Genomic DNA, 21,100 nt, shown 5'->3' on the forward strand with positions numbered 1-21,100 from the left:
AATGCGGTCATACGGCAAATTTGAAAGCGTTTTTAAAAAGAAAAGCAACATTGAAAGCGTTTTTAAAAAGAAAAGCAACACGGCTGCAGCAGCGAAAGAACGCGAGTCGGCGTGGGAGAAGATTAGTGCTCGAGTCAATGCGTAAGTTTAAATTTATTATATACATTTATGCAATCACAATAATATTAGGCTACAGATGCAAACAAGTAGAATGGTGTTACAGCTACAATTTATGTCACTTAGATGTAATCCCACCGGCGAAAAAAGAACGTGGAAGCAGCTGAAGATGAAATATAAAAACATTGTTCAAACAGGTAAACCCTCAGCATAACAGTCAGGGTGCCTTTTTTTAATCATGTTTACCACTAAATATCATTCAGCAGCTGTTTCAGTGTGCATTATCTCCAACATAATATTGTTTTCACACACATAAATGTCCTCGCCTGTATACAGTTAAATCAGACTATGAAAAGCAACATCTAACTTCTACTCAGCCAACAGAAAGCGGGCATCTGCCCGCAAAACTGGCGGAGGACCACCCCCACCACGTCTGACCGAGGCAGAGGAGCTGGCCATGAGTCAGACTGTCGGGAGGCCAGTCGCAGAGGGGATCCCTGGAGGAACCTCATCCTCGGACATGATTACACAGGAGCCACCAGCCTTGATAAGATGCAATAGGCCTAGGCCTCAAACTTCTTTTCGGCCTATAGTTCAATGTTAATTTCCCTTTCATGTGTTTTTCTTTTGTCTCAACAGATTCTGAAGACGTACTTGGTCTAGTGGATCCATGTGCCACTTTAACTGTAAGTAGCCAATAGTCCAGAGATTATGCCATATTTAAAGTATAGCATAGTGAAACACAACACTCTAAACAGGATGATGAAGATGATGGGACCACAATGTCTGCTGCCCTCTCTGTGGTGTCTGAGAGGGAGCCTGAGAGGCCTACAGAGGTAAAATCTTGATGTTACTGATTTCCTCTCCATTCACATGTGTTTACATGCTTTTGTGGATTATAGTGACTTTTAGCCTACACTGAAGTATTAACGGATTCTTATCCATTTTAGCAGAGCATGGCTGGGCAGCAGGAAGAGGGTCCCTCAACCTCCACAGCACAGATTGACACAGTGAGATACGTATTCAGTAAATTCCAGAGGTTAATTCAGTGGAATTCATGTGCAACTGGATAATGTCATCCTTATGTGTTCCCAGCTACCACTAAAAGAAATCTACAAAGTGCATTTATTAAAAACAGTACAAAAAACAGAAAAAGAAATGGTGCTGCTGGACCGCCAGATAACTAAAACGGATCTGGAAATTGAATTATTAAAACACAAGTTAGAGGTGGGTGCATGGTCATAGGTGAATTGTGTTGATGATTGTAACAATTAAAAAGTAAGAAACCATTTTTTTTTCTTATTTGTAGGAAATAAAGAAGACCAAATAAAAATTTTTTTGTCTTTCTGTTTATTTTACTGCTGTTGGTGATGGTGATTATGAAAAACGACCAAACTGGCTTTAAACACGCGCGACAATGAATGAATCACACCGGAGACAGAAAGAAACTCGAGGTTCATTGAAGAAAACCTGGTCCCGACCAGGTTATGTTCACAGAGTCTGTTGCCATAGTAACTGACACCGAGGTTAAGTTACCTCTCTCTGTGAAACAGGCTGGAGTTACTCCTCTGTCTCTGGTTTGACTTACCTCCCTTTTTGAAACGGAAAACTCAGAGTTTCCCTCATTTCAGGGTTAACATACTCCCGAGTTTTCACTAAACCTGCTTTGTGAAACGGGGCCCAGGTTGCAGATGGATTGCCTTTGTTCCTTTTGAAAATCCACATTTTACCACCCCATTTATGAAAGACGTAAAGACCATCAGGAGGTAGACTGGGATTCGATTGGCAGACTTGGAATTGTTTTTATGTGCAGTGACAGCAGTTCACAGATAGCGCTGAAAGATGACCCGAACCGTTCGACCGAGGACCAAGACAAATCCTATCTCCACTCAAAACCTAACCAAATGTCAGTTCCCTGACCGGGAATCGAACAACGGCCGCGGTGGTGAGAGCACCAAGTCCCAGCCACTAGACAACCAGGGACTGCATCATGGCTGCACTCTGAAAGGCAGAGACTGTGTCGCTTTGACGTACTCCAGCAAAGGAACCAAAATAGTTATGAGACTGGACCTTCTCTGCCAAAGCTGCATCCGCAGGGGAATTAGCTCAAATGGTAGCGCGCTCGCTTAGCATGTGAGAGGTAGCGGGATCAATCCCTGCATTCTCCATAAACTCCTTCGTTTTTTTGATGAAATGTTCCCAAGTAGCGAATACTAATCCGGGCCCCAATCCCGATATCTAGGCCAAACACAGCCATCTGTATCACCCTAAACCCAGTCCTAACTGCATTCTCCCCTCTAGCACCTTGTCTTATCTTGTTGTGGGATCAATGCCCGCAGTCTCCAAGGAGTTCTTTGCCCTCTGTAGAAGAGATGTTGGGATTGGATCTACCCCTTAGCATCCGACAAATACCCCAAACCAGGGGAATTACCTCAAATAATAAAGTGCTTGCTGAGCATGCGAGAAGTAGCAGAGTCGATACCCGCATTCTCCAAGGACTCCTTTGTATTTTGTAAAAGAGATGTGGGATCGGAAATGAGTCCAGGATCTATCCCTCAGCGTCAGACAAATACCCCAAACCTAATCTTGGCCGCGTTCTCTAGATTGGTCTCTTATCATGGAATAGTGAAGAAACCCAGTACGTGATTTATTGTTCTAAAGTAGCGCATCAAGGTGACCCCAACCATTCCACCGAGGCCTTGCAGAGATGAAGAGGCCCCAGTCCCGAAATGTCCACCTCCAAGATGGACTGAGGTCTTAAACTACCCACATGGACAAGCCAAATATCTTCTGGACAAAAAGAGTTCATGGTCAGACACGACAAAGGTTGAGCCGGTCACCCGAACATGAAACTTTTGATCTGAGTGTCCGGGATTCAAGTCCCTGTTCAGGTGACCAGGTCTGAGGTCCACTTGCAAACGCCTCCTTTTTGCCCTCAATATACGAGGGCAACAGGACAATCCCTTGGTACTCTATGGAAACTACATGAGGAGCCTGGCTTTTAACTGGAACTGGAAAGACTTGAGGCCCCGCACACGAACCAAGTATCTTCTGATCAGCTGATCCTTGACATCAGCTGTCACAGACATTGGCGTCATTTGGGGACCTCATCCTGATCCACGGTTACCACTGATTTGTAGAGTAAGTCAATAAGTCATCATACTCTTACTGTTAAAGGAAGACACAGTCCAAACACTTGATTGCTGCAGGGCAAGTAGGTTCCACCAAGACTTGAACTTGGATCACTGGATTCAGAGTCCAGAGTGCTAACCATTACACCATGGAACCCTTTGTTCACAAAGCACAAAGTATTTTTGGGTACAATCCAGGGGGTCTTGTGCTCTCACGGAAATGGCTGTCCTTTTCCAACAGGAGTTGAGATTAAATGTATTCAAATAGACAAACTGCATTGATCACTCAATCAGAATTTCTCAGTTTGCCAATTTCAGACTGCGTGACAAAGACTCAAGTCCAACTCCATCGACAGGGAAGCGGAGGTCCTTCAGACAAGACGGTATTGCCATTCTTTCCTGGCAGACATAACATGAGCAAAGGGCTTGTCCTTCGAGCCGGACTTGAACCAGCTACCTTAGGATGCCAGCTTGAACCACTTCAGTACTCCGCTCTTCCAACTGAGCTATCGAAGGTCTTGCTGTTTTGAGGCTAGTGAGTACGGCCGAGCGTTCGACGGCGTCGCATTGAGGTTGTCGCTGAGAATGCCACTATTGACAGAATTTGGATTAGATAATCAAGTCTTGTGGTGGAGAGTCTCAGGTGGAGAGTCTCAGGTCGAGAGGTGTGACGTTTCTGATCGAATTCAGAGGTCATCAGTTGGTCCTGAAAACGGTCTTGGCACTTTGTTTCACGATGAAAGGTATGAAAACAGCCCTGTTGCATTGGCCGGGAATCGGACGCGGGTCTACCACGTGGATCGATACTGGACTCATTTCCGATCGTAACATCGCTTTTACAAAAGGCAAATAACTCCTAGAAGACTGCGGGCATTGATCCCACAGCAAGACAAGACAAGGTGATACCTATGGCTGTATTTGGCCTAGATATCGGGATTGGGGCCCGGATTAGTGTTTGGTACTTGGGAACATTTAATCACAAAAAACAAAAGAGATTTTGGAGAATGCGGGCATTGATCCCGCTCCCTCTCACATGCGAAGCGAGCGCTCTACCATTTGAGCTAATTCCCCTGCTGTTGCAGCATTGGCAGAGAAGGTCCAGTCTTATAACTATTTTGGTTCCTTTGCTGGACTACGTCAAAGGGACACAGACTCTGCCTTTCTGAGTGCAAGCCTAAAGCAGTCCCTGGTGGTCTAGTGGCTAGGATTCTGCGCTTTCACCGCTGCGTCCCGGTTCGATTCCCGGTCAGGGAATTGACATTTGGCTAGGTTTTGACTGGAGATAGAGTCGCCAGATCGTCAACCTCCCACCAGGAGGCGAACTCGTCGCCCACAGTACCGAGGCCATGTCGGCGAAGACGGCAGTACATGGCACAGACACAGCTTCACCCTTCCCCCACTTTAGGCCCCGACTGAAAAAGCAGAACCCCCCATCGCAGCTAAAATAGCCCACTTGGGAGAGCGTTGGACTGGACTTCTAAAGGTCCTCACAATAAACCTCACTCCTCCTGATGGTTGTTACGTCTTTCAATAATGGGGTGTTAAAATGTGGATTGTCAAAAGGAAAAAAGACAATCCATCTGCAACCTGGTCAACGGACACGTCAACAGTGCAGGTACCCTGCTTTGTGCGGCTCCTTTTCAGTGTCCTCCATTGTCAGCGAACCTCACAAGGTCACAGTTTTTTCCTGATCAGGGCACCGTTTTAGGTTGTGTGGATGAGTGGTCTAAAGCACCAGATGAAGGCTCTTTTTGCTCAGGGGGCACTGGTTGAAATCCCACAGCTGCCATTTTCCTGGTCAGGTCCATTATCCACGACTGGAATGATTTGGCAGCAAAGGACTGTCAGATTGTACAACACACCCGAGTACCTCATGAGCAGAGTTATCCTTTTCCGGGCAAGAACCAAAAACTCTGACTCGAAGGTGCTGATTGCTGCTCCCAGTTGCTTCTAATTCGTCTGCGAGCAAAAATTGAATTTTAGAGTCTGGTTAATTGAAAAGATTTGCTAGCTAGCCAGGAGTTGAAACTTGAATCTTCTGAGATGAGTTATCCTTTGCCCCACTATTCGTACAACAAAAGGACCTGTCATTTAAGGTTAGCTTCTGGATTTTCACTGTTTCGCCAAGACTACAATTGGGTTGAGAGAAAAGTACTTTTTAGACAAGACAATAACAAAAGCAACACATACCTGCCATGACCCAGGGTTGGTGCGGACACAACAATGAGTACGAACCACGATATGATTACAGCTGTCTAACCCGTAGACAACACGTCATCCACTGTGCCACTAGTCATTCAACAAAATAACCTGGAGTTTAAGGTTGGGTTCTAACTAGGCTGTGTGGCTGAAACTAGTGCACAAGGAATAACTTGTTTAAGTAAACCTTTTGGACCTCGATGACCCATCAAGAAGTCAACCTTTGTTGCTTCAATTCTCCCAGTCACCATGAGGATGTGTGCTGGTTTAGTGCATATGCAGATGGTTCCCATCGTGTAACCATGCTTGGTGTGTGAGAGGGGGTATAGCTCAGTGGTAGAGCATTTGACTGCAGATCAAGAGGTCTCCGGTTCAAATCCGGATGCCCCCTGATGCACTCCTTTGGTTTAAGAATAGTCTAAGAGTACATGAATGCATGGCTCATAATAGCAACAACTTCGGTGTAATATAACTCGAGATTGTTTCCCTTTTTGCATGGCTCCTTTCTACATTCTTCACACTGACATGAAATTTCTGCAGTGGCTTTTGTCCAATTTCCTCGCGGATGTCTAAGAGAAAGTCCAGCCGCACCACAAAACAAAGTCATTTCAGCTGCTTTTACCCACGATCTTATCTTTTCCATGCTGACTCAAAGCTCAGGACCATCGGACCAGAGCTCTGCCTTTGGGTTCAGCTCCCACATCACTGTGGCGGACCAGTGGAGCATCCAACGTAGATCAACTGGTAAACTGTTGTTTGTCATGTTAGATGCCAAGAACAAGACGCCAAGGTACCTTGAACTCCTCCAGTGGGGGTCAGATCTCATAATTTTTCCATAAATTAGTGGTTATCCAGGTTGCCTCACACGCATAAGGCCCCCTGTTTAAAACTGGGTGGAAACATGGCCTTTCTATTCCCTGTTTTACAAAATAACTGGTGGTCTAGTGGCTAGGGTTCGGTGCTCTCACCGCCGCGGCCCGGTTTTGATTCCCGGTCAGGGAATTGACATTTGGATAGGTTTTTACTGGAGAGAGGATTTGTCTTCGGCCTCGGTGGAATGGTTGAGGTCATCTTGAAGCGCTATTTGGGAACAATAACTCGCGGACTCGGTTTCTTCACTATTACATGACAAGAGACTGGTCTAGAGAACGCGGCCAGGATGAGGTTTGGGGTATTTGTCTGACGCTGATGGATAGATCCTGGACTCATTTCCGATCCCACATCTCTTTTACAAAATACAAAGGATTCCTTGGAGAATGCGGGTATCGATTCTGCTGCATCTCGCATGCTAAGCAAGCACTTTACCATTTGAGGTAATTCCCCTGGTTTGGGGTATTTGTCGGATGCTAAGGGGTAGATCCAATCCCAACATCTCTTCTACAAAAGGTGAAGAACACCTTGGAGACTGTGGGCATTGATCCCAAACAAGACAAGACAAGGTGCTAGACAGGAGAATGCAGTTAGGACTGGGTTTAGGGTGATACCTATGGCTGTATTTGGCCTAGATATTGGGATTGGGGCCCGGATTAGTGTTTGGTACTTGGGAACATTTAATCACAAAAAAACAAAAGAGGTTTTGGAGAATGCGGGCATTGATCCCACTACCTCTCACATGCAAAGCGAGCGCTCTACCATTTGAGCTAATTCCCCTGCTGTTGCAGCATTGGCAGAGAAGTCTTCTGGCATACTCTACTTGTCCTTGCAGAGATGAAGTGGCCCTGGTCCCGAAATGTCCACCTCCAAGATGGACTGAGGTCTTAAACTACCCACATGGACAAGCCAAATATCTTCTGGACAAAAAGAGTTCATGGTCAGACACGACAAAGGTTGAGCCGGTCACCCGAACATGAAACTTTTGATCTGAGTGTCCGGGATTCAAGTCCCTGTTCAGGTGACCAGGTCTGAGGTCCACTTGCAAACGCCTCCTTTTTGCCCTCAATATACGAGGGCAACAGGACAATCCCTTGGTACTCTATGGAAACTATATGAGGAGCCTGGCTTTTAACTGGAACTGGAAAGACTTGTGGCCCCGCACACAAACCAAGTATCTTCTGATCAGCTGATCCTTGACATCAGCTGTCACAGACATTGGCGTCGTTTGGGGACCTCATCCTGATCCACGGTTACCACTGATTTGTAGAGTAAGTCAATAAGTCATCATACTCTTACTGTTAAAGGAAGACACAGTCCAAACACTAGATTGCTGCAAGGCAAGTAGGTTCCACCAAGACTTGAACTTGGATCACTGGATTCAGAGTCCAGAGTGCTAACCATTACACCATGGAACCCTTTGTTTTGGATGTGACTGGCACCTTCTGGCGTAACAATGGAGGCTTTGCAAACCAGGACACCAACTTTCCTCTTTGATGAGCACAAAGTATTTTTGGGTACAATCCAGGGGTCTTGTGCTCTCACGGAAATGGCTGTCCTTTTCCAACAGGAGTTGAGATTAAATGTATTCAAATAGACAAACTGCATTGATCACTCAATCAGAATTTCTCAGTTTGCCAATTTCAGACTGCGTGACAAAGACTCAAGTCCAACTCCATCGACAGGGAAGCGGAGGTCCTTCAGACAAGACGGTATTGCCATTCTTTCCTGGCAGACATAACATGAGCAAAGGGCTTGTCCTTCGAGCCGGACTTGAACCAGCTACCTAAGGATGCCAGCTTGAACCACTTGAGTACTCCGCTCTTCCAACTGAGCTATCGAAGGTCTTGCTGTTTTGAGGCTAGTGAGTACGGCCGAGCGTTCGACGGCGTCTCATTGAGGTTGTGGCTGAGAATGCCACTATTGACAGAATTTGGATTAGATAATCAAGTCTTGTGGTGGAGAGTCTCAGGTGGAGAGTCTCAGGTCGAGAGGTGTGACGTTTCTGATCGAATTCAGAGGTCATCAGTTGGTCCTGAAAACGGTCTTGGCACTTTTTTTCACGATGAAAGGTATGAAAACAGCCCTGTTGCATTGGCTGGGAATCGGACGCGGGTCTACCACGTGGATCGATCCTGGACTCATTTCCGATCGTAACATCGCTTTTACAAAAGGCAAAGAACTCCTAGAAGACTGCGGGCATTGATCCCACAGCAAGACAAGACAAGGTGATACCTATGGCTGTATTTGGCCTAGATATCGGGATTGGGGCCCGGATTAGTGTTTGGTACTTGGGAACATTCAATCACAAAAAACAAAAGAGACTTTGGAGAATGCGGGCATTGATCCCGCTCCCTCTCACATGCGAAGCGAGCGCTCTACCATTTGAGCTAATTCCCCTGCTGTTGCAGCATTGGCAGAGAAGGTCCAGTCTTATAACTATTTTGGTTCCTTTGCTGGACTACGTCAAAGCGACACAGACTCTGCCTTTCTGAGTGCAAAACTAAAGCAGTCCCTGGTGGTCTAGTGGCTAGGATTCGGCGCTTTCACCGCTGCGGCCTGGGTTCGATTCCCGGTCAGGGAATTGACATTTGGCTAGGTTTTAACTGGAGATAGAGTCGCCAGATCGTCAACCTCCCACCTGGAGGCGAACTCGTCGCCCACAGTACCGAGGCCATGTCGGCGAAGACGGCAGTACATGGCACAGACACAGCTTCACCCTTCCCCACTTTAGGCCCCGACTGAAAAAGCAGAACCCCCCATCGCAGCTAAAATAGCCCACTTGGGAGAGCGTTGGACTGGAGTTCTAAAGGTCCTCACAATAAACCTCACTCCTCCTGATGGTCGTTACGTCTTTCAATAATGGGGTGTTAAAATGTGGATTGTCAAAAGGAACAAAGACAATCCATCTGCAACCTGGTCAACGGACACGTCAACAGTGCAGGTACCCTGCTTTGTGCGGCTCCTTTTGAGTGTCCTCCATTGTCAGCGAACCTCACAAGGTCACAGTTTTTTCCTGATCAGGGCACCGTTTTAGGTTGTGTGGATGAGTGGTCTAAAGCACCAGATGAAGGCTCCTTTTGCTCAGGGGGCACTGGTTGAAATTCCACAGCTGGCATTTTCCTGGTCAGGTCCATTATCCACGACTGGAATGATTTGGCAGCAAAGGACTGTCAGATTGTACAACACACCTGAGCACCTCATGAGCAGAGTTATCCTTTTCCGGGCAAGAACCAAAAACTCTGACTCGAAGGTGCTGATTGCTGCTCCCAGTTGCTTCTAATTCGTCTGCGAGCAAAAATTGAATTTTAGAGTCTGGTTAATTGAAAAGATTTGCTAGCTAGCCAGGAGTTGAAACTTGAATCTTCTGAGATGAGTTATCCTTTGCCCCACTATTCGTACAACAAAAGGACCTGTCATTTAAGGTTAGCTTCTGGATTGTCACTGTTTCGCCAAGACTACAATTGGGTTGAGAGAAAAGTACTTTTTAGACAAGACAATAACAAAAGCAACACAAACCTGCCATGACCCAGGGTTGGTGCGGACACAACAATGAGTACGAACCACGATATGATTACAGCTGTCTAACCCGTAGACAACACGTCATCCACTGTGCCACTAGCCATTCAACAAAATAACCTGGAGTTTAAGGTTGGGTTCTAACTAGGCTACCACAGTTGAGATGAAATGTATTCAAATAGACAAACTGCATTGATCACTCAATCAGAATTTCTCAGTTTGCCAATTTCAGACTGCGTGACAAAGACTCAAGTCCAACTCCATCGACAGGGAAGCGGAGGTCCTTCAGACAAGACGGTATTGCCATTCTTTCCTGGCAGACATAACATGAGCAAAGGGCTTGTCCTTCGAGCCGGACTTGAACCAGCTACCTTAGGATGCCAGCTTGAACCACTTCAGTACTCCGCTCTTCCAACTGAGCTATCGAAGGTCTTGCTGTTTTGAGGCTAGTGAGTACGGCCGAGCGTTCGACGGCGTCGCATTGAGGTTGTCGCTGAGAATGCCACTATTGACAGAATTTGGATTAGATAATCAAGTCTTGTGGTGGAGAGTCTCAGGTGGAGAGTCTCAGGTCGAGAGGTGTGACGTTTCTGATCGAATTCAGAGGTCATCAGTTGGTCCTGAAAACGGTCTTGGCACTTTGTTTCACGATGAAAGGTATGAAAACAGCCCTGTTGCATTGGCCGGGAATCGGACGCGGGTCTACCACGTGGATCGATACTGGACTCATTTCCGATCGTAACATCGCTTTTACAAAAGGCAAATAACTCCTAGAAGACTGCGGGCATTGATCCCACAGCAAGACAAGACAAGGTGATACCTATGGCTGTATTTGGCCTAGATATCGGGATTGGGGCCCGGATTAGTGTTTGGTACTTGGGAACATTTAATCACAAAAAACAAAAGAGATTTTGGAGAATGCGGGCATTGATCCCGCTCCCTCTCACATGCGAAGCGAGCGCTCTACCATTTGAGCTAATTCCCCTGCTGTTGCAGCATTGGCAGAGAAGGTCCAGTCTTATAACTATTTTGGTTCCTTTGCTGGACTACGTCAAAGGGACACAGACTCTGCCTTTCTGAGTGCAAGCCTAAAGCAGTCCCTGGTGGTCTAGTGGCTAGGATTCTGCGCTTTCACCGCTGCGTCCCGGGTTCGATTCCCGGTCAGGGAATTGACATTTGGCTAGGTTTTTCACCTGCCATGACCCAGGGTTGGTGCGGACACAACAATGAGTACGAACCACGATATGATTACAGCTGTCTAACCCGTAGACAACACGTCATCCACTGTGCCACTAGTCATTCAACAAAATAACCTGGAGTTTAAGGTTGGGTTCTAACTAGGCTGTGTGGCTGAAACTAGTGCACAAGGAATAACTTGTTTAAGTAAACCTTTTGGACCTCGATGACCCATCAAGAAGTCAACCTTTGTTGCTTCAATTCTCCCAGTCACCATGAGGATGTGTGCTGGTTTAGTGCATATGCAGATGGTTCCCATCGTGTAACCATGCTTGGTGTGTGAGAGGGGGTATAGCTCAGTGGTAGAGCATTTGACTGCAGATCAAGAGGTCTCCGGTTCAAATCCGGATGCCCCCTGATGCACTCCTTTGGTTTAAGAATAGTCTAAGAGTACATGAATGCATGGCTCATAATAGCAACAACTTCGGTGTAATATAACTCGAGATTGTTTCCCTTTTTGCATGGCTCCTTTCTACATTCTTCACACTGACATGAAATTTCTGCAGTGGCTTTTGTCCAATTTCCTCGCGGATGTCTAAGAGAAAGTCCAGCCGCACCACAAAACAAAGTCATTTCAGCTGCTTTTACCCACGATCTTATCTTTTCCATGCTGACTCAAAGCTCAGGACCATCGGACCAGAGCTCTGCCTTTGGGTTCAGCTCCCACATCACTGTGGCGGACCAGTGGAGCATCCAACGTAGATCAACTGGTAAACTGTTGTTTGTCATGTTAGATGCCAAGAACAAGACGCCAAGGTACCTTGAACTCCTCCAGTGGGGGTCAGATCTCATAATTTTTCCATAAATTAGTGGTTATCCAGGTTGCCTCACACGCATAAGGCCCCCTGTTTAAAACTGGGTGGAAACATGGCCTTTCTATTCCCTGTTTTACAAAATAACTGGTGGTCTAGTGGCTAGGGTTCGGTGCTCTCACCGCCGCGGCCCGGTTTTGATTCCCGGTCAGGGAATTGACATTTGGATAGGTTTTTACTGGAGAGAGGATTTGTCTTCGGCCTCGGTGGAATGGTTGAGGTCATCTTGAAGCGCTATTTGGGAACAATAACTCGCGGACTCGGTTTCTTCACTATTACATGACAAGAGACTGGTCTAGAGAACGCGGCCAGGATGAGGTTTGGGGTATTTGTCTGACGCTGATGGATAGATCCTGGACTCATTTCCGATCCCACATCTCTTTTACAAAATACAAAGGATTCCTTGGAGAATGCGGGTATCGATTCTGCTGCATCTCGCATGCTAAGCAAGCACTTTACCATTTGAGGTAATTCCCCTGGTTTGGGGTATTTGTCGGATGCTAAGGGGTAGATCCAATCCCAACATCTCTTCTACAAAAGGTGAAGAACACCTTGGAGACTGTGGGCATTGATCCCAAACAAGACAAGACAAGGTGCTAGACAGGAGCATGCAGTTAGGACTGGGTTTAGGGTGATACCTATGGCTGTATTTGGCCTAGATATTGGGATTGGGGCCCGGATTAGTGTTTGGTACTTGGGAACATTTAATCACAAAAAAACAAAAGAGGTTTTGGAGAATGCGGGCATTGATCCCACTACCTCTCACATGCAAAGCGAGCGCTCTACCATTTGAGCTAATTCCCCTGCTGTTGCAGCATTGGCAGAGAAATCTTCTGGCATACTCTACTTGTCCTTGCAGAGATGAAGTGGCCCTGGTCCCGAAATGTCCACCTCCAAGATGGACTGAGGTCTTAAACTACCCACATGGACAAGCCAAATATCTTCTGGACAAAAAGAGTTCATGGTCAGACACGACAAAGGTTGAGCCGGTCACCCGAACATGAAACTTTTGATCTGAGTGTCCGGGATTCAAGTCCCTGTTCAGGTGACCAGGTCTGAGGTCCACTTGCAAACGCCTCCTTTTTGCCCTCAATATACGAGGGCAACAGGACAATCCCTTGGTACTCTATGGAAACTATATGAGGAGCCTGGCTTTTAACTGGAACTGGAAAGACTTGTGGCCCCGCACACAAACCAAGTATCTTCTGATCAGCTGATCCTTGACATCAGCTGTCACAGACATTGGCGTCGTTTGGGGACCTCATCCTGATCCACGGTTACCACTGATTTGTAGAGTAAGTCAATAAGTCATCATACTCTTACTGTTAAAGGAAGACACAGTCCAAACACTAGATTGCTGCAAGGCAAGTAGGTTCCACCAAGACTTGAACTTGGATCACTGGATTCAGAGTCCAGAGTGCTAACCATTACACCATGGAACCCTTTGTTTTGGATGTGACTGGCACCTTCTGGCGTAACAATGGAGGCTTTGCAAACCAGGACACCAACTTTCCTCTTTGATGAGCACAAAGTATTTTTGGGTACAATCCAGGGGTCTTGTGCTCTCACGGAAATGGCTGTCCTTTTCCAACAGGAGTTGAGATTAAATGTATTCAAATAGACAAACTGCATTGATCACTCAATCAGAATTTCTCAGTTTGCCAATTTCAGACTGCGTGACAAAGACTCAAGTCCAACTCCATCGACAGGGAAGCGGAGGTCCTTCAGACAAGACGGTATTGCCATTCTTTCCTGGCAGACATAACATGAGCAAAGGGCTTGTCCTTCGAGCCGGACTTGAACCAGCTACCTAAGGATGCCAGCTTGAACCACTTGAGTACTCCGCTCTTCCAACTGAGCTATCGAAGGTCTTGCTGTTTTGAGGCTAGTGAGTACGGCCGAGCGTTCGACGGCGTCTCATTGAGGTTGTGGCTGAGAATGCCACTATTGACAGAATTTGGATTAGATAATCAAGTCTTGTGGTGGAGAGTCTCAGGTGGAGAGTCTCAGGTCGAGAGGTGTGACGTTTCTGATCGAATTCAGAGGTCATCAGTTGGTCCTGAAAACGGTCTTGGCACTTTTTTTCACGATGAAAGGTATGAAAACAGCCCATTGGCTGGGAATCGGACGCGGGTCTACCACGTGGATCGATCCTGGACTCATTTCCGATCGTAACATCGCTTTTACAAAAGGCAAAGAACTCCTAGAAGACTGCGGGCATTGATCCCACAGCAAGACAAGACAAGGTGATACCTATGGCTGTATTTGGCCTAGATATCGGGATTGGGGCCCGGATTAGTGTTTGGTACTTGGGAACATTCAATCACAAAAAACAAAAGAGACTTTGGAGAATGCGGGCATTGATCCCGCTCCCTCTCACATGCGAAGCGAGCGCTCTACCATTTGAGCTAATTCCCCTGCTGTTGCAGCATTGGCAGAGAAGGTCCAGTCTTATAACTATTTTGGTTCCTTTGCTGGACTACGTCAAAGCGACACAGACTCTGCCTTTCTGAGTGCAAAACTAAAGCAGTCCCTGGTGGTCTAGTGGCTAGGATTCGGCGCTTTCACTGCTGCGGCCTGGGTTCGATTCCCGGTCAGGGAATTGACATTTGGCTAGGTTTTAACTGGAGATAGAGTCGCCAGATCGTCAACCTCCCACCTGGAGGCGAACTCGTCGCCCACAGTACCGAGGCCATGTCGGCGAAGACGGCAGTACATGGCACAGACACAGCTTCACCCTTCCCCACTTTAGGCCCCGACTGAAAAAGCAGAACCCCCCATCGCAGCTAAAATAGCCCACTTGGGAGAGCGTTGGACTGGAGTTCTAAAGGTCCTCACAATAAACCTCACTCCTCCTGATGGTCGTTACGTCTTTCAATAATGGGGTGTTAAAATGTGGATTGTCAAAAGGAACAAAGACAATCCATCTGCAACCTGGTCAACGGACACGTCAACAGTGCAGGTACCCTGCTTTGTGCGGCTCCTTTTGAGTGTCCTCCATTGTCAGCGAACCTCACAAGGTCACAGTTTTTTCCTGATCAGGGCACCGTTTTAGGTTGTGTGGATGAGTGGTCTAAAGCACCAGATGAAGGCTCCTTTTGCTCAGGGGGCACTGGTTGAAATCCCACAGCTGGCATTTTCCTGGTCAGGTCCATTATCCACGACTGGAATGATTTGGCAGCAAAGGACTGTCAGATTGTACAACACACCTGAGCACCTCATGAGCAGAGTTATCCTTTTCCGGGCAAGAACCAAAAACTCTGACTCGAAGGTGCTGATTGCTGCTCCCAGTTGCTTCTAATTCGTCTGCGAGCAAAAATTGAATTTTAGAGTCTGGTTAATTGAAAAGATTTGCTAGCTAGCCAGGAGTTGAAACTTGAATCTTCTGAGATGAGTTATCCTTTGCCCCACTATTCGTACAACAAAAGGACCTGTCATTTAAGGTTAGCTTCTGGATTGTCACTGTTTCGCCAAGACTACAATTGGGTTGAGAAAAAAGTACTTTTTAGACAAGACAATAACAAAAGCAACACAAACCTGCCATGACCCAGGGTTGGTGCGGACACAACAATGAGTACGAACCACGATATGATTACAGCTGTCTAACCCGTAGACAACACGTCATCCACTGTGCCACTAGCCATTCAACAAAATAACCTGGAGTTTAAGGTTGGGTTCTAACTAGGCTACCACAGTTGAGATGAAATGTATTCAAATAGACAAACTGCATTGATCACTCAATCAGAATTTCTCAGTTTGCCAATTTCAGACTGCGTGACAAAGACTCAAGTCCAACTCCATCGACAGGGAAGCGGAGGTCCTTCAGACAAGACGGTATTGCCATTCTTTCCTGGCAGACATAACATGAGCAAAGGGCTTGTCCTTCGAGCCGGACTTGAACCAGCTACCTTAGGATGCCAGCTTGAACCACTTCAGTACTCCGCTCTTCCAACTGAGCTATCGAAGGTCTTGCTGTTTTGAGGCTAGTGAGTACGGCCGAGCGTTCGACGGCGTCGCATTGAGGTTGTCGCTGAGAATGCCACTATTGACAGAATTTGGATTAGATAATCAAGTCTTGTGGTGGAGAGTCTCAGGTGGAGAGTCTCAGGTCGAGAGGTGTGACGTTTCTGATCGAATTCAGAGGTCATCAGTTGGTCCTGAAAACGGTCTTGGCACTTTGTTTCACGATGAAAGGTATGAAAACAGCCCTGTTGCATTGGCCGGGAATCGGACGCGGGTCTACCACGTGGATCGATACTGGACTCATTTCCGATCGTAACATCGCTTTTACAAAAGGCAAATAACTCCTAGAAGACTGCGGGCATTGATCCCACAGCAAGACAAGACAAGGTGATACCTATGGCTGTATTTGGCCTAGATATCGGGATTGGGGCCCGGATTAGTGTTTGGTACTTGGGAACATTTAGTCACAAAAAACAAAAGAGATTTTGGAGAATGCGGGCATTGATCCCGCTCCCTCTCACATGCGAAGCGAGCGCTCTACCATTTGAGCTAATTCCCCTGCTGTTGCAGCATTGGCAGAGAAGGTCCAGTCTTATAACTATTTTGGTTCCTTTGCTGGACTACGTCAAAGGGACACAGACTCTGCCTTTCTGAGTGCAAGCCTAAAGCAGTCCCTGGTGGTCTAGTGGCTAGGATTCTGCGCTTTCACCGCTGCGTCCCGGGTTCGATTCCCGGTCAGGGAATTGACATTTGGCTAGGTTTTGACTGGAGATAGAGTCGCCAGATCGTCAACCTCCCACCAGGAGGCGAACTCGTCGCCCACAGTACCGAGGCCATGTCGGCGAAGACGGCAGTACATGGCACAGACACAGCTTCACCCTTCCCCCACTTTAGGCCCCGACTGAAAAAGCAGAACCCCCCATCGCAGCTAAAATAGCCCACTTGGGAGAGCGTTGGACTGGAGTTCTAAAGGTCCTCACAATAAACCTCACTCCTCCTGATGGTTGTTACGTCTTTCAATAATGGGGTGTTAAAATGTGGATTGTCAAAATGAACAAAGACAATCCATCTGCAACCTGGTCAACGGACACGTCAACAGTGCAGGTACCCTGCTTTGTGCGGCTCCTTTTCAGTGTCCTCCATTGTCAGCGAACCTCACAAGGTCACAGTTTTTTCCTGATCAGGGCACCGTTTTAGGTTGTGTGGATGAGTGGTCTAAAGCACCAGATGAAGGCTCTTTTTGCTCAGGGGGCACTGGTTGAAATCCCACAGCTGCCATTTTCCTGGTCAGGTCCATTATCCACGACTGGAATGATTTGGCAGCAAAGGACTGTCAGATTGTACAACACACCCGAGTACCTCATGAGCAGAGTTATCCTTTTCCGGGCAAGAACCAAAAACTCTGACTCGAAGGTGCTGATTGCTGCTCCCAGTTGCTTCTAATTCGTCTGCGAGCAAAAATTGAATTTTAGAGTCTGGTTAATTGAAAAGATTTGCTAGCTAGCCAGGAGTTGAAACTTGAATCTTCTGAGATGAGTTATCCTTTGCCCCACTATTCGTACAACAAAAGGACCTGTCATTTAAGGTTAGCTTCTGGATTTTCACTGTTTCGCCAAGACTACAATTGGGTTGAGAGAAAAGTACTTTTTAGACAAGACAATAACAAAAGCAACACATACCTGCCATGACCCAGGGTTGGTGCGGACACAACAATGAGTACGAACCACGATATGATTACAGCTGTCTAACCCGTAGACAACACGTCATCCACTGTGCCACTAGTCATTCAACAAAATAACCTGGAGTTTAAGGTTGGGTTCTAACTAGGCTGTGTGGCTGAAACTAGTGCACAAGGAATAACTTGTTTAAGTAAACCTTTTGGACCTCGATGACCCATCAAGAAGTCAACCTTTGTTGGTTCAATTCTCCCAGTCACCATGAGGATGTGTGCTGGTTTAGTGCATATGCAGATGGTTCCCATCGTGTAACCATGCTTGGTGTGTGAGAGGGGGTATAGCTCAGTGGTAGAGCATTTGACTGCAGATCAAGAGGTCTCCGGTTCAAATCCGGATGCCCCCTGATGCACTCCTTTGGTTTAAGAATAGTCTAAGAGTACATGAATGCATGGCTCATAATAGCAACAACTTCGGTGTAATATAACTCGAGATTGTTTCCCTTTTTGCATGGCTCCTTTCTACATTCTTCACACTGACATGAAATTTCTGCAGTGGCTTTTGTCCAATTTCCTCGCGGATGTCTAAGAGAAAGTCCAGCCGCACCACAAAACAAAGTCATTTCAGCTGCTTTTACCCACGATCTTATCTTTTCCATGCTGACTCAAAGCTCAGGACCATCGGACCAGAGCTCTGCCTTTGGGTTCAGCTCCCACATCACTGTGGCGGACCAGTGGAGCATCCAACGTAGATCAACTGGTAAACTGTTGTTTGTCATGTTAGATGCCAAGAACAAGACGCCAAGGTACCTTGAACTCCTCCAGTGGGGGTCAGATCTCATAATTTTTCCATAAATTAGTGGTTATCCAGGTTGCCTCACACGCATAAGGCCCCCTGTTTAAAACTGGGTGGAAACATGGCCTTTCTATTCCCTGTTTTACAAAATAACTGGTGGTCTAGTGGCTAGGGTTCGGTGCTCTCACCGCCGCGGCCCGGTTTTGATTCCCGGTCAGGGAATTGACATTTGGATAGGTTTTTACTGGAGAGAGGATTTGTCTTCGGCCTCGGTGGAATGGTTGAGGTCATCTTGAAGCGCTATTTGGGAACAATAACTCGCGGACTCGGTTTCTTCACTATTACATGACAAGAGACTGGTCTAGAGAACGCGGCCAGGATGAGGTTTGGGGTATTTGTCTGACGCTGATGGATAGATCCTGGACTCATTTCCGATCCCACATCTCTTTTACAAAATACAAAGGATTCCTTGGAGAATGCGGGTATCGATTCTGCTGCATCTCGCATGCTAAGCAAGCACTTTACCATTTGAGGTAATTCCCCTGGTTTGGGGTATTTGTCGGATGCTAAGGGGTAGATCCAATCCCAACATCTCTTCTACAAAAGGTGAAGAACACCTTGGAGACTGTGGGCATTGATCCCAAACAAGACAAGACAAGGTGCTAGACAGGAGAATGCAGTTAGGACTGGGTTTAGGGTGATACCTATGGCTGTATTTGGCCTAGATATTGGGATTGGGGCCCGGATTAGTGTTTGGTACTTGGGAACATTTAATCACAAAAAAACAAAAGAGGTTTTGGAAAATGCGGGCATTGATCCCACTACCTCTCACATGCAAAGCGAGCGCTCTACCATTTGAGCTAATTCCCCTGCTGTTGCAGCATTGGCAGAGAAATCTTCTGGCATACTCTACTTGTCCTTGCAGAGATGAAGTGGCCCTGGTCCCGAAATGTCCACCTCCAAGATGGACTGAGGTCTTAAACTACCCACATGGACAAGCCAAATATCTTCTGGACAAAAAGAGTTCATGGTCAGACACGACAAAGGTTGAGCCGGTCACCCGAACATGAAACTTTTGATCTGAGTGTCCGGGATTCAAGTCCCTGTTCAGGTGACCAGGTCTGAGGTCCACTTGCAAACGCCTCCTTTTTGCCCTCAATATACGAGGGCAACAGGACAATCCCTTGGTACTCTATGGAAACTATATGAGGAGCCTGGCTTTTAACTGGAACTGGAAAGACTTGTGGCCCCGCACACAAACCAAGTATCTTCTGATCAGCTGATCCTTGACATCAGCTGTCACAGACATTGGCGTCGTTTGGGGACCTCATCCTGATCCACGGTTACCACTGATTTGTAGAGTAAGTCAATAAGTCATCATACTCTTACTGTTAAAGGAAGACACAGTCCAAACACTAGATTGCTGCAAGGCAAGTAGGTTCCACCAAGACTTGTACTTGGATCACTGGATTCAGAGTCCAGAGTGCTAACCATTACACCATGGAACCCTTTGTTTTGGATGTGACTGGCACCTTCTGGCGTAACAATGGAGGCTTTGCAAACCAGGACACCAACTTTCCTCTTTGATGAGCACAAAGTATTTTTGGGTACAATCCAGGGGTCTTGTGCTCTCACGGAAATGGCTGGTCCTTTTCCAACAGGAGTTGAGATTAAATGTATTCAAATAGACAAACTGCATTGATCACTCAATCAGAATTTCTCAGTTTGCCAATTTCAGACTGCGTGACAAAGACTCAAGTCCAACTCCATCGACAGGGAAGTGGAGGTCCTTCAGACAAGACGGTATTGCCATTCTTTCCTGGCAGACATAACATGAGCAAAGGGCTTGTCCTTCGAGCCGGACTTGAACCAGCTACCTAAGGATGCCAGCTTGAACCACTTCAGTACTCCGCTCTTCCAACTGAGCTATCGAAGGTCTTGCTGTTTTGAGGCTAGTGAGTACGGCCGAGCGTTCGACGGCGTCTCATTGAGGTTGTGGCTGAGAATGCCACTATTGACAGAATTTGGATTAGATAATCAAGTCTTGTGGTGGAGAGTCTCAGGTGGAGAGTCTCAGGTCGAGAGGTGTGACGTTTCTGATCGAATTCAGAGGTCATCAGTTGGTCCTGAAAACGGTCTTGGCACTTTTTTTCACGATGAAAGGTATGAAAACTGCCCTGTTGCATTGGCCGGGAATCGGACGCGGGTCTACCACGTGGATCGATCCTGGACTCATTTCCGATCGTAACATCGCTTTTACAAAAGGCAAAGAACTCCTAGAAGACTGCGGGCATTGATCCCACAGCAAGACAAGACAAGGTGATACCTATGGCTGTATTTGGCCTAGATATCGGGATTGGGGCCCGGATTAGTGTTTGGTACTTGGGAACATTTAATCACAAAAAACAAAAGAGATTTTGGAGAATGCGGGCATTGATCCCGCTCCCTCTCACATGCGAAGCGAGCGCTCTACCATTTGAGCTAATTCCCCTGCTGTTGCAGCATTGGCAGAGAAGGTCCAGTCTTATAACTATTTTGGTTCCTTTGCTGGACTACGTCAAAGCGACACAGACTCTGCCTTTCTGAGTGCAAGCCTAAAGCAGTCCCTGGTGGTCTAGTGGCTAGGATTCTGCGCTTTCACCGCTGCGTCCCGGGTTCGATTCCCGGTCAGGGAATTGACATTTGGCTAGGTTTTGACTGGAGATAGAGTCGCCAGATCGTCAACCTCCCACCAGGAGGCGAACTCGTCGCCCACAGTACCGAGGCCATGTCGGCGAAGACGGCA

At 46.9% G+C, this 21,100-nt stretch overlaps 14 non-coding genes across 14 annotated transcripts; 8 read left to right on the top strand and 6 right to left on the bottom strand.

Moving 5' to 3' along the window:
* Nucleotides 1–3,333: 3,333 nt before the first annotated feature.
* Nucleotides 3,334–3,405, bottom strand: trnaq-cug (transfer RNA glutamine (anticodon CUG)). Its single transcript has one exon. It is a non-coding gene; the product is annotated as a tRNA-Gln (tRNA).
* Nucleotides 3,406–5,766: 2,361 nt separating this feature from the next.
* trnac-gca (transfer RNA cysteine (anticodon GCA)) lies at nucleotides 5,767–5,838 on the top strand. Its single transcript has one exon. It is a non-coding gene; the product is annotated as a tRNA-Cys (tRNA).
* Nucleotides 5,839–7,663: 1,825 nt separating this feature from the next.
* Nucleotides 7,664–7,735, bottom strand: trnaq-cug (transfer RNA glutamine (anticodon CUG)). Its single transcript has one exon. It is a non-coding gene; the product is annotated as a tRNA-Gln (tRNA).
* Nucleotides 7,736–8,075: 340 nt separating this feature from the next.
* On the bottom strand, nucleotides 8,076–8,162 carry trnal-caa (transfer RNA leucine (anticodon CAA)). Its single transcript is given in 2 exon segments — nucleotides 8,076–8,111; nucleotides 8,126–8,162. It is a non-coding gene; the product is annotated as a tRNA-Leu (tRNA).
* A 667-nt stretch (nucleotides 8,163–8,829) lies between these two features.
* On the top strand, nucleotides 8,830–8,901 carry trnae-uuc (transfer RNA glutamic acid (anticodon UUC)). Its single transcript has one exon. It is a non-coding gene; the product is annotated as a tRNA-Glu (tRNA).
* A 2,032-nt stretch (nucleotides 8,902–10,933) lies between these two features.
* Nucleotides 10,934–11,005, top strand: trnae-uuc (transfer RNA glutamic acid (anticodon UUC)). Its single transcript has one exon. It is a non-coding gene; the product is annotated as a tRNA-Glu (tRNA).
* Nucleotides 11,006–11,357: 352 nt separating this feature from the next.
* On the top strand, nucleotides 11,358–11,429 carry trnac-gca (transfer RNA cysteine (anticodon GCA)). The gene has a single exon. It is a non-coding gene; the product is annotated as a tRNA-Cys (tRNA).
* A 1,825-nt stretch (nucleotides 11,430–13,254) lies between these two features.
* Nucleotides 13,255–13,326, bottom strand: trnaq-cug (transfer RNA glutamine (anticodon CUG)). The gene has a single exon. It is a non-coding gene; the product is annotated as a tRNA-Gln (tRNA).
* A 340-nt stretch (nucleotides 13,327–13,666) lies between these two features.
* Nucleotides 13,667–13,753, bottom strand: trnal-caa (transfer RNA leucine (anticodon CAA)). The gene is given in 2 exon segments: nucleotides 13,667–13,702; nucleotides 13,717–13,753. It is a non-coding gene; the product is annotated as a tRNA-Leu (tRNA).
* A 661-nt stretch (nucleotides 13,754–14,414) lies between these two features.
* trnae-uuc (transfer RNA glutamic acid (anticodon UUC)) lies at nucleotides 14,415–14,486 on the top strand. The gene has a single exon. It is a non-coding gene; the product is annotated as a tRNA-Glu (tRNA).
* Nucleotides 14,487–16,518: 2,032 nt separating this feature from the next.
* Nucleotides 16,519–16,590, top strand: trnae-uuc (transfer RNA glutamic acid (anticodon UUC)). Its single transcript has one exon. It is a non-coding gene; the product is annotated as a tRNA-Glu (tRNA).
* A 1,264-nt stretch (nucleotides 16,591–17,854) lies between these two features.
* Nucleotides 17,855–17,926, top strand: trnac-gca (transfer RNA cysteine (anticodon GCA)). Its single transcript has one exon. It is a non-coding gene; the product is annotated as a tRNA-Cys (tRNA).
* Nucleotides 17,927–19,751: 1,825 nt separating this feature from the next.
* trnaq-cug (transfer RNA glutamine (anticodon CUG)) lies at nucleotides 19,752–19,823 on the bottom strand. The gene has a single exon. It is a non-coding gene; the product is annotated as a tRNA-Gln (tRNA).
* A 1,095-nt stretch (nucleotides 19,824–20,918) lies between these two features.
* Nucleotides 20,919–20,990, top strand: trnae-uuc (transfer RNA glutamic acid (anticodon UUC)). The gene has a single exon. It is a non-coding gene; the product is annotated as a tRNA-Glu (tRNA).
* The last annotated feature ends 110 nt before the right edge of the window (nucleotides 20,991–21,100 follow it).

The sequence above is a fragment of the Doryrhamphus excisus genome, chromosome 5 (genome assembly GCF_030265055.1).
Source record: "Doryrhamphus excisus isolate RoL2022-K1 chromosome 5, RoL_Dexc_1.0, whole genome shotgun sequence".
Classification (NCBI taxonomy): Eukaryota; Metazoa; Chordata; class Actinopteri; order Syngnathiformes; family Syngnathidae; genus Doryrhamphus; species Doryrhamphus excisus.